The sequence below is a fragment of the Oryctolagus cuniculus genome, chromosome 10 (assembly GCF_051225735.1).
Source record: "Oryctolagus cuniculus isolate XC-2025 breed Fujian yellow rabbit chromosome 10, ASM5122573v1, whole genome shotgun sequence".
Lineage (NCBI taxonomy): Eukaryota > Metazoa > Chordata > Mammalia > Lagomorpha > Leporidae > Oryctolagus > Oryctolagus cuniculus.
In genome coordinates, this window is record NC_142876.1 from 121698492 (window position 1) to 121712195 (window position 13704).

Genomic DNA, 13704 nt, shown 5'->3' on the forward strand with positions numbered 1-13704 from the left:
TCAGGCAGCCGCCCCTACCTCTGGGGGTGACTGACGGATTCTCACACTTCTTCATTGGAACACAGGCCCTCCCAGTGCGCATGTCAATGCAGCTGCACTGAGATGCTGCTCACCCTCCCATTTGTACTTTTTCTGTGGCTGCTTCACTCAGAGAAAAGGCCGTGATGTGAAACTGCAGTCAGGACTGGATGGCCCAGAAAGCCTGAAATGGCTCCCATCTGCTCACGTGCCAACCCCTTTCATATGATTTTTAATCTCGTAGGCAAAATAGTGGTTTTTGGATATTGCCAAATTTTATAAGACCTTATAATTTTGAGATACATTTCATCAAGAATTTGTGACTAAAGGTAAGAATGTTTTCCTAGCGTTTACTTTCCTCAAGGTTGGAAAGTCTAATAAAATAATAATTGGACACCCAATATATGAATCAAAGAAAAATTTAAATGTCCTGCATAAAAAAGAGAGAGGGGACCCAGCCCACCCTGCCTGGATTTTAAACCACTTGTCTATGGAAGAACAAATGTTCTAGAAAACACTGTGCTGGGCTGGCGCCGCGGCTCACTAGGCTAATTCTCCACTTGCGGCGCCGGCACACCGGGTTCCAGTCCCGGTCGGGGCGCCGGATTCTGTCCCGGTTGCCCCTCTTCCAGGCCAGCTCTCTGCTGTGTCCCGGGAGTGCAGTGGAGGATGGCCCAAGTGTTTGGGCCCTGCACCCCATGGGAGACCAGGAGAAGCACCTGGCTCCTGCCATCCGATCAGCGTGGTGCACCGGCCACAGCGCGCCAGCCGCAGCGGCCATTGGAGGGTGAACCAATGGCAAAGGAAGACCTTTCTCTCTGTCTCTCTCTCTCACTGTCCACTCTGCCTGTCAAAAAAAAAAAAAAAAAAAAACACCACTGTTCTGGATGACACAACAGAGACTGATTCCTACATTGCCAAAGCAACCACAGCCATTTATTTCCCCAAAGCATTTTAAAGAAAATTCAACAGACAAGTTGAATAATCCTATATGCTCTATAAATACTCTAAAAATAATTTTCCTACACAACCAAAATATCATTATCACATCACCTAAAGTTAGTATTTTTCTCTAAAATTGAGCCAGCAGCCCACACTCAAATTTTCCCCACGGCACCTGCAACAGCTGTGAAGCAATGCACTGGGTCTGCCTGGGTCTCCTGGATCCTTGTCATCCAGGACTTGGTCATTTTACAGACTTCCTGGACAGAGCAAGACAGTTCTCTCACAGAGCACACGACATCTGGAGCGGTCTCATGGTGTGTGCCTTTGAGTGCTTCATTCTTGCACTTCTCAGAAATGCGACTGTAACACAGGGAACTAGTCAAGGACTGGGAGTGCACTGTGACACTCTCAGGGAAGGAGAGAAGAGGACGAGAGACGGGGCAAACACACACTCGAGTCACTCGAGCGGACTGTGACGGCAATTTCTTACTCAGAAAATTTTTAATTCAAGGGGAATAAATAGCCAGTCGGCTTTTGTCCAGTGAGAAGACATTTCATTCTGCTTAAAAAGCAAAAGCACTTCCTTGCAGGAAATCCAGCCAATACTATGCATGGAAAGATAGGATCAGAAAGTGACCGTCCCACACCACCCAGGAAAGGACTGACTGAGGACAGGGCACACAGTGGACACCCGGCTAGGAGCTAAAGCCTGGGGCAGAACCAGCTGTCAACCCCGGACCAGAGAAATCCCCACCAATCCCCACCAATCCCCACCACCCCATCAGCCATCACAGAAGAAATAAAAAGGAAAAATGCAGCCTCGGAACAGCAACAATGCATCAGCAATACGACTTATGCAAAAGGATTTATAAAACCTGATGTTAAGGCACTCTAACACAACGCAAGATAAAACAGAACCTCCTACAAAACTTTGTTGCCAAACTTTGTGTGTGTGTGTGTGTGTGTGTGCCCTGAGTCTGCTCAAGTCTTGAGATCTCACACCAACTCTCCTAAGCAGCGGCGGGCTGAAATACCCTCTTAACACCCACTGGATGACGGCAGCTCTGCAGGTTTCCCAAGTACTCCAAACAGCACTTAACCACCCTGGTGATCAGTGTGACTGCTGTGTTCTTAGAAGACTGGAAGCAGCTGAGAGTGCCCGCCATCGTAGCGAGAACAGGGTACCAGTAGGAAGAGGTCTCACTCTCGTGTTCAGTCCTTGGGTGCCATAGTTCATGGCCTCTGTGACTCCACTGGCAGCCACGGAAGTTACAGAAATGCCTGAGGCACAGGCCAGGCCTGTGCACACCTGGCAGAGCAGACATGCGGGCTCCAGAATGCAGACTCACACCCCCAGCCCGCCCCGTGCCGTGGCCTCTGCACACAGCCACGGGGAACGCGGAGGTGTCACCGTTGCCCACCTTACAGGGCTGTTGGAGGATTTAATTAACAAGCACGAACCCCTTTGTAAGATAGATGTTTGTGTTCTAAGTACCCAGGTACAGTACAGAAGGGTAATGGAGAAAGGAAATTAGCAAGTATTTATTTTGGTGCAAAATCTTTTGAAATCCACACACAGTTTTTTCATAACACCCAGTTTTCTTGAACATTCTGAAGATGTGTCACATGCATGGATTTAAGAAAAAACAGTGCACAAATAAAAACAACGTTTAACTCCATTTTTGCAGGATTTATCTCACATTGTTGATGTGAGATTACTGTTGGTTTTTCACCATTGTTGCTGTCCCTGCGCTTGCCTTAAGAGTCCTGTGACCCTCCAGTGGAGAAAGTGCCCCTGGCTGCAGGCCGATTTCACACAACAATTTTTGACTCATTTCTTCCTTTCATTCCTCTGTTACACGGATGGGAAGCTCTCCCACAGCAAAGCAGAGAGAAAGAACATGCCTGATGCACAGGAAGACGCTGGCAATCAACAGGTGGAGAATCCCACACAGCATTAGTAGCCCAGGCAGGGGTGATGTCACTGCTTTGTCCTTTGTTGTTTTTGTTTGTTTTTCCTGCATGGAACACAAACCTGATGCCAGGAAGCACAGCAGCCATATTGTGAACATGAACTTGAAAGTCAAGTCCTTTTGGAATGGAGAGGAAGACGACGGGAGGTCTGTGTCCCTGAGCCCACAGATAAGCACCCACTGCAGTTGGCCTGGTTCTCAGCACCACTGAGCCCCGCAGCCGTCAGACTGCCTGGTTTGTCCTTACATGAGAAAAATCATGTGTGCAAACTGCAATGAATCTGGCTTTCTGTCACTTGTAACTGAAGACCATGCTAACTCATATATTCAGTCCATTCCACTTAAAGTTGTAAAAATCATAATCAGAAGGAGGGGAGACTATTACCTTTTTCTTTGCCATATGGAGTAATATGCTTTGGAACACCTTGTGTAGAAAGGAACTGAAAGATTCAGCCTCGTTACTGGTTTCCTTAGGGTATAAGCTTTTGGTTTGCTGGACAGATTATAAAATAATTATCTTGCATTTCCATTTGTACACCTCACAGCATGTGTGAGTGGTGACTTGGGGTGGTCTAATATCAGTACTTATCTTCAAGTCTAATATAACCACTAACGTCTTACTGGATGAGGAAGGTCTGTTACATAATGGGAGAACCTGCAGGAATATAAATAAGAATCCAAGTATGGCTCTCAAATGGTCACGACTGTAGCAACAACCTAGAAAATTCATCCCATCGTGACAACATTAAGTCATGACTGTTTGGCAGTTTAGCACACTTGATGGTGACAAATACGCATCACTCGGATGTGGAGCGTGCACTCAGCTCTCCATGTGTCTAGGATCGCCGGTCTCCTCTTGGTAAATACATATTTCAGCACGCTTCATCTTTTTTTATGCTGCTAAACAAACACAATGAAATACGCCAGCTGAAACTCGTTTTCTGAACCTCAACGTTACTCCCACCGTACAAGATGCCAGGAGGAAAGGAAAGGCAGTTTCCACTGCCTGCAGCCTTTTGTGGGATCTTGCTGCGTTTCAAGGATATAGCCCTCAAGGTTTTTCTTCACCATCCCACCCTATAAATTTTACTCTGCATCTTCTCCTTAAAGTTTTCCCCTCAATAGCCTACTCCAAACCATGGATTTCTATTTAAATACAGCCACAGAATTCCTTCTCCTGGTCCATTCATTTCAAGACTTATAAATAATAAAATCACTAGCTCAAAAAATTGTAAACTCTTTGGATATTAAAATTTCAGCAGTGCCCTGGGTCTGCATGCCACAGGGTTTAGCAGAAATTATTTCCATTCTACAACACTCCTGGAGCTCAGAGCTACTAAGTGCTGTGTCTTCCTCACCAGAAATGTCTCAGTTAGGTGAGCTTTTCCTAAGGCAGGGTTCTGTCCACCTTACCCACAAGCAACTGGAGTGCAATTGTGGCCTTCCGCACTTACAGGGATGTGGTATTCACCACATGCAGAAGAGGTGAGGGAAAAGCATTCCGAGTCTAAGGCAGAGGCACTTACTAACTCAGCCTGCAGGTCCCTCCACTCTCAGGAATAAGCAATTCTTAAAATTCCTGTTTTTTCCAGAGAAGCATGCGGAACACTTCAACGCCTGATACCAGCAGAGCAAGGTAGAGGCACAGAGGTGTTGTAGGCATTCATTGGTGCCCGCCCTCTGTCGTCTTTCCTGCTCTCTCCACCGACACAGGGATGCAACATTTCAGATGCTCTGTTATCCCAATGGTGTGCTCACACTAGAAAATGGGCACAGCGGGGCTCTCCCATGGACTGCTCCTAACACACACACAGACGTACATGGTCCCGAAGCAACAGGAATGCATGCTAACCAACCACCAGCAGGGGCTCCAGGAGTAGTGAATCCACCACCTCTGGCAGATCAGGGAATTACTTAGATTAAGACAAAGTCCTTGATATTCCAAAGTCCACGTATTTAACAACTAAAGAGACATATGATTTAATTTTCAAATTTAAGTTATACAAATTGCACGTATTTCATACACACAGATTTAGGAACACAGCGATACTTCCCACCTTCCCCCCTGCCCTGGCCACGCTCCTCCCACCTTCTTCCTCCCTCTCCTATTCCCACTCTTAAGTTACACAAAGTTCTATTTTCTTTTTTTTTCTTCTTTTTTTTTTTTTTTTTTTTGACAGGCAGAGTGGATAGTGAGAGAGAGAGAGACAGAGAGAAAGGTCTTCCTTTTGCCGTTGGTTCACCCTCCAATGGCCGCCGCGGCCGGCGTGCTGTGGCCGGCGCACCACGCTGATCCGATGGCAGGAGCCAGGAGCCAGGTGCTTTTCCTGGTCTCCCCATGGGGTGCAGGGCCCAAGCACCTGGGCCATCCTCCACTGCACTCCCTGGCCACAGCAGAGAGCTGGCCTGGAAGAGGGGCAACCGGGACAGAATCCGGCGCCCCGACCGGGACTAGAACCCGGTGTGCCGGCGCCGCTAGGCGGAGGATTAGCCTAGTGAGCCACGGCGCCGGCCACAAAGTTCTATTTTCAACTAACTTTATACTTATAAACTGAAGCCTACACTAAGTAAAGAGTTCAACAAATAGTATGACGAAAAAAATACTGCTCCTCAAGCGGAGACAAAGGCTAAAAACAGTATAGTTCTCAATACAATAAAAGATTAGCTGTGAGGAGGGGATAATACACTAAAAACAAAGTTTTTGAAGTCTGCTTCTCAAAGAAGCACACCCAGACACGAGTTGAAACTATGCTCACTGGGGAGCCAGAGTGTTGAGCACACAGCAGCCAGCTCAAAAGCTCCAAGGTGGGCGTGGAGCTGATGAGCTCTTAGGAATGAAAACGAGGCCACTGCAGCTGCGAAAGCAAGAAAAGCAATGGCGGGACACAGGCAGGGACGGGCAGGGACCATACAGGGGCAGAAGATCACAGGAGGAGCTCAGAGAGCTAAGAGAAACCCTACACCTATATTACAAATACTTCTTCCAGCTACGCAAGGTTGCCGCTGTGGAGTGGGGTTTCAGAGCTACATGAGAGAGCTCAGTGTACAAAGGATGGCACACAGGGTTTGGTACTCTCTCTGGTATCTATTTCTTTGATGATGATGCAAAACCACAATATATCCCAAACCTCCCAGGAGGAGAGGGACCCAGTGTTGTGTCTACTCAAATTTCAATGACTTTTTTTTATTTATGCATTTTTTATTTTTATTTTATTTATTTTTTTGACAGGCAGAGTGGGAGTGAGAGAAAGAGACAGAGAGAAAGGTCTTCCTTTGCCATTGGTTCACCCTCCAATGGCCACCATGGCCGGCGCGCTGCGGCCGGCGCACCGCGCTGATCCAATGGCAGGAGCCAGGTGCTTCTCCTGGTCTCCCATGGGGTGCAGGGCCCAAGCACTTGGGCCATCCTCCACTGCACTCCCTGGCCACAGCAGAGAGCTGGCCTGGAAGAGGGGCAACCCAGACAGAATCCGGCGCCCCAACCGGGACTAGAACCTGGTGTGCCGGCGCCATAAGGCGGAGGATTAGCCTAGTGAGACGTGGCGCCGGCTTTTAACTTCAATGAATTTTTACATCATTAAAAAAATCTATAGAATTTGTTCTCCCAGAGCCAACTACTAATTAATGAGTATTTTCTTCCCATTTTTCCTTGCGGTCACACTGATGTCATTGAGCTGCTGGTGGGGACACACCTGGGCACGAGGCTGCGTTCCTGCACATCAGTGAGAGCCAGTCGGGCTGCAGTATTTTCTGAAAGTTCCTATGATCTCCTCTCAGAAGCAAGGGAATGTCCCCTGTCCACAGCGCCACCTCCACACCTGTGTTCTCCTTCAAGTCTGAATACAACGCTGATGGATGTGGGGCAAGCTGGAATTGCCATAGCTATTTAACAGACGTGTAATGGACAACAGTGGCTAACTGGACAAGCCATTTTTCAAAGGGTGAGCAAGAAAGCTAAATCTCACGCCCAGTTCTGTCTGGGACCCACAGAGATTCCCACTAAGTGTCCATATGCATCCCCTTGCTCCACCTCTTCTCTGCTCAGTGCACTGGGGGCAGTGGCCAGACGTCCCCTTGCAGCTTGTCGGAAACACAGACTCTCAGGCCCGACGCATCTACCAATCCAGACCCTGCATTTTAACAAGATCCCTAGGTGATTCCTCTCCCTCTATCCATTAAACTTTGAGAACCGTGAAATAAGCGGCTTGCAGTCCCTCGTGGAAAGAAGCCTGGTCGAGCGCAGTAACGAACGTGAAGTCTCTCTCAGCCTCATCTGCAAGCCGAGCACGGGGGCTTCAGCTTGGAGATGGAAGACAGCAAACTGTAGTTCTGAACTAACAATGTCTCATTGGCTACAGATATATTGTCTCCTAAACAACAGCTTAAAAAAGCCATTTATTTACTTAGCTGAAAATTATCAATGAAAGGGGCCCACAGAACTTGTATTTTAAAAATACTCCTCATTTACAGTTTTGTTCATGTGCAAAAATGACATCTGCGAATATTCCCTCATCAGTAATTATTGTATCTGCAAAACCTGGAAACCACCTACATGTGGTCACAGGGGCCTGGCTGCAGGGGTCATGGCGAGACTGTGCCAGGGCCAATGATGCTGCCCACTGTAAGGATGGGTGTTGGCAACCCCCACCCAGGTGTGGCTGAGGCAACAACAGAGGATGCTTTGTGGGTGTGTGTGCAAAAACTGGACTGTCATTATAAAGACTATCCCTGCGGAGTAACCCAAGATACTAGGAACACATTCTTTTTTTTTTTTTTTTTTTTTTTTTTTTTTTTTTTTTTTTTTGACAGGCAGAGTTAGACAGTGAGAGAGAGAGAGACTGAGAGAAAGGTCTTCCTTCCATTGGTTCACCCCCCCCCCCCAAATGGCTGCTATAACCAGCACGCTGCGCCGATCCGAAGCCAGGAGCCAGGCGCTTCCTCCTGGTCTCCCATGCAGGTGCAGGGCCCAAGCACTTGGGCCATCCTCCACTGCCTTCCCATGTCACAGCAGAAAGCTGGACTGGAAGAGGAGCAACCGGGACAGAATCCAGCACCCCAACCGGGACTAGAACCCCGGGGTGCCGGCGCCGCAGGCGGAGGATTAGCCTAGGGAGCCATGGCGCTGGCCAGGAACACACTCTTGTGAGAAGAGAACTGAGTTCCTGTGTGCACAGCAAGAAGGGAGCCTTATATTTCACTGAATGCTGGTTCGTGTATGTTAAATGACATACAATGTCCATGTATTACCTATGTTACAATTTTAAATAAATGGCTACAAAACTCATTTTTATTCAGGATGAGGAAGTAGGAGAGGCACACGTTATCACAGGTCAAAGGCCAAATGTCAATGCTGGCATGGCATCAGAGGGGCAGGCAGAAGCCCAGAGCTTGTCCACGTAGCACGTGCCCCCTGCATGAGCTGGCTAGGCCCACAATGCATTTTACAGACAGGCCTCTCAATTCAGAGGAGAGAAAAACCATGCCTCCATCTACCACCTTCTAGGATTCTGAAGGCAAAATGAAGAAAGAGACAGGACAATGTGCTATAAACTAAAACACACTGTACCAACCTGCACCTGTGGCTCTGAGCCTGGCTGCTGCCTGTGTAGACACTCCTCACACGCACCAAATACTCACCCTCCACGACTGCTTCTCTCTGATGTAGACTGCACTTCGGCGGTGAACAGGCCTTCCCAAATCACAACCCTCAGTATGAATCTGCCCCCACATTCTCAGGATGACCCGGCCTTGCAACCTCAACAGCGCTCTCGCCCATCAAGTTTCTAGGTTCCCTTTGTTGTAAAAAATACTGTGCGTGATCCAATTCCAGTGGCTTACTCTCTTTTCTCCTAAATAGTCCCCCTGCTTGCGAGACTCCAAGGTGTTACCAACTGGTTTGTCCCAAGGATAGGAAAAGTGCAATCATTCTTCTATTTCAAATTCGGTGTGCGTAGACGCTGCCAGGGTGAGGGCGGGAGGGGATCGCAGCGATGATGTGGCGTTAACATCACTTCCCTGACCCACGCGAGGCTGAGAGGAAGCAAATCCATCCTAAAATACCTCTGTACATCTCCATCTCTCCTTAACGGCGACCCCAGGGAGGCCAGGAGGTCATGCGCTACACCCTGCTCCTGGCTTGCCCAGTTCCCTATTTCTGAACAAGAGGATTCTTCTGGGAAACTGACCCGCCCTGTAAGAACCACTCCAGAAGCATTGTGGCTCTCCAGAAGCCACCTCCAGCAACTTGAACCTCACGTGGTTCCGGCCTTCTCTGCATCGCTGCGGCGTACCTTCCCGGCACTGAGATGTCACAGGCTGTGTTAACAGCAGATTCAGTCACATTTCTCCCCTATTACAGCACACATTCTCTGAGGACAACATCATGTCTGGTTCATCTTCACACGGCCAGGAGCACCCCACACTGAGTAGGTACCCAACAAACAGCAGCTCATCACATCATAAATAAATAAAAAGTCCCCCTTCTCCACATCTACTCCAATCTATGTGATAAAATGACCCAGTCTCTTTAAACAAAAAAACAACCAGCAGCACAACGAACAGCGTTGGATGAACAAAGGCAGTGCCTGCACACAGATCTCTTGCACTGGGAATTGGTTTTTGGCAGCTACCTCTTGTGAATTGTGTTGAAAAGAAAGCATGGTTCATAAAAACTAAGATAAACTATTTTCTAAACCTTGCAACACATACAAATTAGCAGGTTATTTTCAAAGCACTCACTCTGCCTGGGTTCTCATTTGCAATGCTTAAGAGTTCATCCTCCCTGTACACATGTGTTTGTTCAAAGACCAAATGCTCAAACAATTTAAGACAAATGTGGAATAGACATCTTTGTTCCAAATTGGAATCCCAACAGCAGGGGAAAATCGCAGTGACATTAATAACTAATGACTCAATCAAAAATTGATTTAAGACAAATTAACGAAGATGAAAGTCAAATTTAGACTCATTTACTGTGTCTAGAAGAGTCAAAGGCGAAGGAAAGCCACTAAGTGCTGAGACTTGAGGAGAAATCATGCTTTCAACTCAGAGTCCGCAGCTTTCTTTTAAGATGATTTCAGCAAGTCCTGTGAAAATGCACCGAAACGTAGATGTGGTTTTTCCAACACAGAGACTGAGTCTACACTCGCCCAGGCCTCACAATGGACCGCTCTGAAGAGCTGTGTGATGCCTTTCCCACCCTCCGTTGCTGTGTATTCTTAAGCTCCCTTCTCACTTGCCCAAGAACGTTGGCCCGTTCTTTACTAAACCAGAATTCTAAACAAAACAGTGCACGTGCAGCCAACTCCAGCAGACAACACAATCTGCCTGGAGGTGGTGGCGCTGGGTTCCCAGGGCTCCGGGTCCTTCTCAGGATGCAAATGCCTGAAGCACGGCCCCATCCCTACTCCAACCTGTGTCACTGAAGCTCAAAGCCAACTGCTGGAGAGAGAGCGCTCGCTTCCCCTCACTGTCACTTGCCCCAAGACTCCACCCCCAGAAATGTCAAGGCGGTGTGACTGAGAGTTCACAGATAAACCTGTCTCCCACCAGAAACAGGGCACGGGAGCTTCCCAGGTGGAGGTCTCTGCTGTCGCTGTGACATAAGCCCCTCAAAGGTATTTTCTTAGCACGTGTTCTCAAGGGCACAGGCAGCTCAGAGTACCTGCATAAAGAACCTTGCAGACTTGAGATCAAGAGAAACGTCAGGTACTTTTCCGTCTTCCCACCGTCACTCACAAGCTTCATCGACTGTAATGACTTTGACCACCGCTAGGTGAGACCCCCCTCCTTTTTCCACATCTGCCTCTGTGGGAACCCTCCCGCCCTCTAGGTGGAGAACCTGTCAGTCCTGCCCCTGTGCTTCCACAGTCCATGCCTTTGCAACCCTGGGGACCAGCTCCTAGTGAGCTGACAGTCACAGTGCTGGTCTCCTGGGAATGGTCACTGGGAATGCGTGGAGGCTGCAGCCCGCCCCCTGCTCCCCCTGGCCAGGACATCTTCCTGGGCTCCCCTCGAAGACGTCATGCAGAGACATAGCAGAAACTCCAAAGCCTCTTGGCTGGATCTTAGAGAGCTCACCCGACGGGATCATTCACAATGCAGTGTCTCCACACATCACAGGTACCCCGTGTACCGCATTCACATCCTTGTTCATGTTTCCAAGAAAATTACTCAAATTTCCAAATTATTCGAATCTACTAAAAGGGAAATTCATTAAGTGCTGCTCATACTTCCTGCATTCTTAATACCTAGTGTTGAAGATCAGGACATAAGGAGACAATGAGCCAAGAAGGCCGGACAAAGGCAGACACACCCAAAGGTCCAGGAAGGAAGTTATGAATATCCAAGAACACAGGGCATGCTTAAAAACTTTTTAAATACATAAAAATGTAAAATACACGAACTTGAATCCATTGTGACAACCCAAACAGCCACTTCTCTACCTGTTGAAGGTGAATGAGAAAGCACCCTGCTTCTCAGGAATTCTTACACTTGTCACTTAATTTACCCATTCCTTCAAAATCTCATTTAACCTTTATTCAGCCTGATGAATTCCGGGAAGAAAAGCTCTAGTGCCTCTGGTTCTCTGAGATGTGAGAACGCGCCATGCAGTTGCACAGACACACAGCCCTCAGTGGCCCCGACCCGCATGTCCCCTGAGTTTAATTATTTCATATCCCTAGGGGGTGACCTAACAAAACTTTCTGATAGAAGTCTTAGGGATTTTAGAATCATTTTAAAATTTAATTTAAATTTCTGTTTGTTCATAGAGAAACAGGGAAACAGAAAAACAGAGTGAGCTTCCACGCACTGATTCACTCTGTACGGAAATGCACGCAGTAACAAGGGGTGGATCGGGGCTGCAGCCAGGAGCACAGAGCACATCTCCTGCTTGAGTTCCAGGTACAATGACGTGAACCATCACTGCTGCCTCCCTGGGCCACCACTGGCAGGGAGCTGGAGAGAGGAGCCACGCGCCCTGACATGGAACTGGGGCTTCCTCTCCTAGCACAATGCAAAATTCTCCAACTGCTAATTTCATTTGTGAATCTATGTTCACAGAGGAATTCCCACCCAATGAGGCAGATACAGAAAAACTGATACTAACCTTCACACACGCGGAGCAACTCATGTAAGGTAGAAAATCTTTGTTCTTTTAATCTTCTCAGTGCTCCAAGGAGACAAAACCTACAGGTCTTCTGCAGTGGGCAGGATCACCGGTGCCTTATTTCCTCAAAATGTCAATAATAGGAATATTATTATCAACAGCGGAGTATCAGCTAAAAATCCTAGATGCTGGCATTGTGGTGTGGTGGGTTAAGCTGCCACCTGTGACATAAACATCCCATATGGGCGCTGGTTAGAGTCCCAGCTGTTCCACTTCTGATCCAGCTCCTTGCTAAAGCACCTGGGAAAGCAACGGAAGATGGCCCAAGCACCTGGGTCCCTGCACCCATCTGGGAGACCTGAAAGCAGCTCTGGGCTCCTGGCTTTGGAATGGCTCTTCCAACAAATGGAAAATTCTCTCTCTCTCTAACTCTGCCTTTCAAATAAACAACAACAACAACAAACTTAAAAAAAAAAATCCCATGTTTAGAGGAAACTCATTTGAAAGTATCCCTAAAGTTTGCCAAAATATAGATATAAAATTGAAAAAACAGAAGCAATAGAATGATTGAATAGGAATTCTAAGTGTAGATTTCCAGCTTAACCAAAATACACATCAGTTTAGATTTTGAGTAGTTTTTATGTATTTCAAAAATTCTACTGATAAATATTAAGAAAATTCAACAATTGTCTGTGGATAAGAACACTATGTCCCACATCAGAACACCCTGCTCCATCCTCTAGCCCCAGCTTGCATGTCAGCTTCCTCCTTATGCGTACCCTGGGGCAGCAGAAGAGGAGTCAACCAATTTTTTTTTTTTTTTTTTTGACAGGCAGAGTGGACAGTGAGAGCGAGACAGAGAGAAAGGTCTTCCTTTGCCGTTGGTTCACCCTCCAATGGCTGCCGCGGCTGGCACGCTGTGGCCAGCGGACCGCACTGATCCAATGGCAGGAGCCAGGTACTTATCCTGGTCTCCCATGGGGTGCACTTCCTGGCCACAGCAGAGAGCTGGCCTGGAAGAGGGGCAACCGGGACAGAATCCAGTGCCCTGACCGGGACTAGAATCCGGTGTGCCGGTGCCACAAGGCGGAGGATTAGCCTAGTGAGCCGTGGCGCCGGCCAATTTGGGTTCTTGCTACCTGGGTAGCACATTGAGTTCTGGGCTCTTGGCTATGAGCACCAAGTCAGCCCCGTAGTTAGAAACGTTTGGGGAGTCAACCAGCAGATGGGAACTACCTCTCAGATAAATTAAAAAATGAGTAAAATGAGGAGCAAAGAGTTATCTCATGACAAACACAGGCCTCTGATATTAATGGCATACTTACCTGCACTGGTATGGTTTCACCCATCTGAAGAGACTCTTGGTCTACTGACTGTCTGCATTATGTATTGGACAAGGTGTAAGAAGTTCAATAAATCCAACATAAATAAGTAGAAGTCATACATATCGACTGAATTCAATGGAATTTTATAAATTTTTATGGTCAAATACAAAAAAGTTTAATGCAGTTTTCCAAGCCTATTTCCTGAGTACCTGTTAGAAGACAGACACACAGCAGGCAAGAGCCCAGAGCAGCAGGGCTGAAGAGAAACCAAAGGCGAGAGAACACAGTGAAAAATGTAATCACAATGGCATTCAGCGAGCTTCTCACACAAATC

General features: G+C 47.6%; 1 long non-coding RNA gene across 22 annotated transcripts in view; it reads right to left on the reverse strand.

The window, feature by feature from the left end:
* LOC127487206 (uncharacterized) overlaps positions 1–13704 on the reverse strand; it is a 330743-nt gene that overhangs the window by 271022 nt on the left and 46017 nt on the right. For 6 of the 22 annotated variants that reach the window (XR_016214440.1, XR_016214445.1, XR_016214453.1 and 3 more), the window contains exon 4: positions 12046–12169. The exons of 15 other annotated variants lie outside the window; for them this stretch is intronic. This is a non-coding gene — a long non-coding RNA (uncharacterized LOC127487206). Of the gene's footprint in view, positions 1–1858; positions 3837–12045; positions 12170–13704 lie in introns of those variants that run through there. One more of the 22 variants, XR_016214454.1, reaches the window with a different exon arrangement.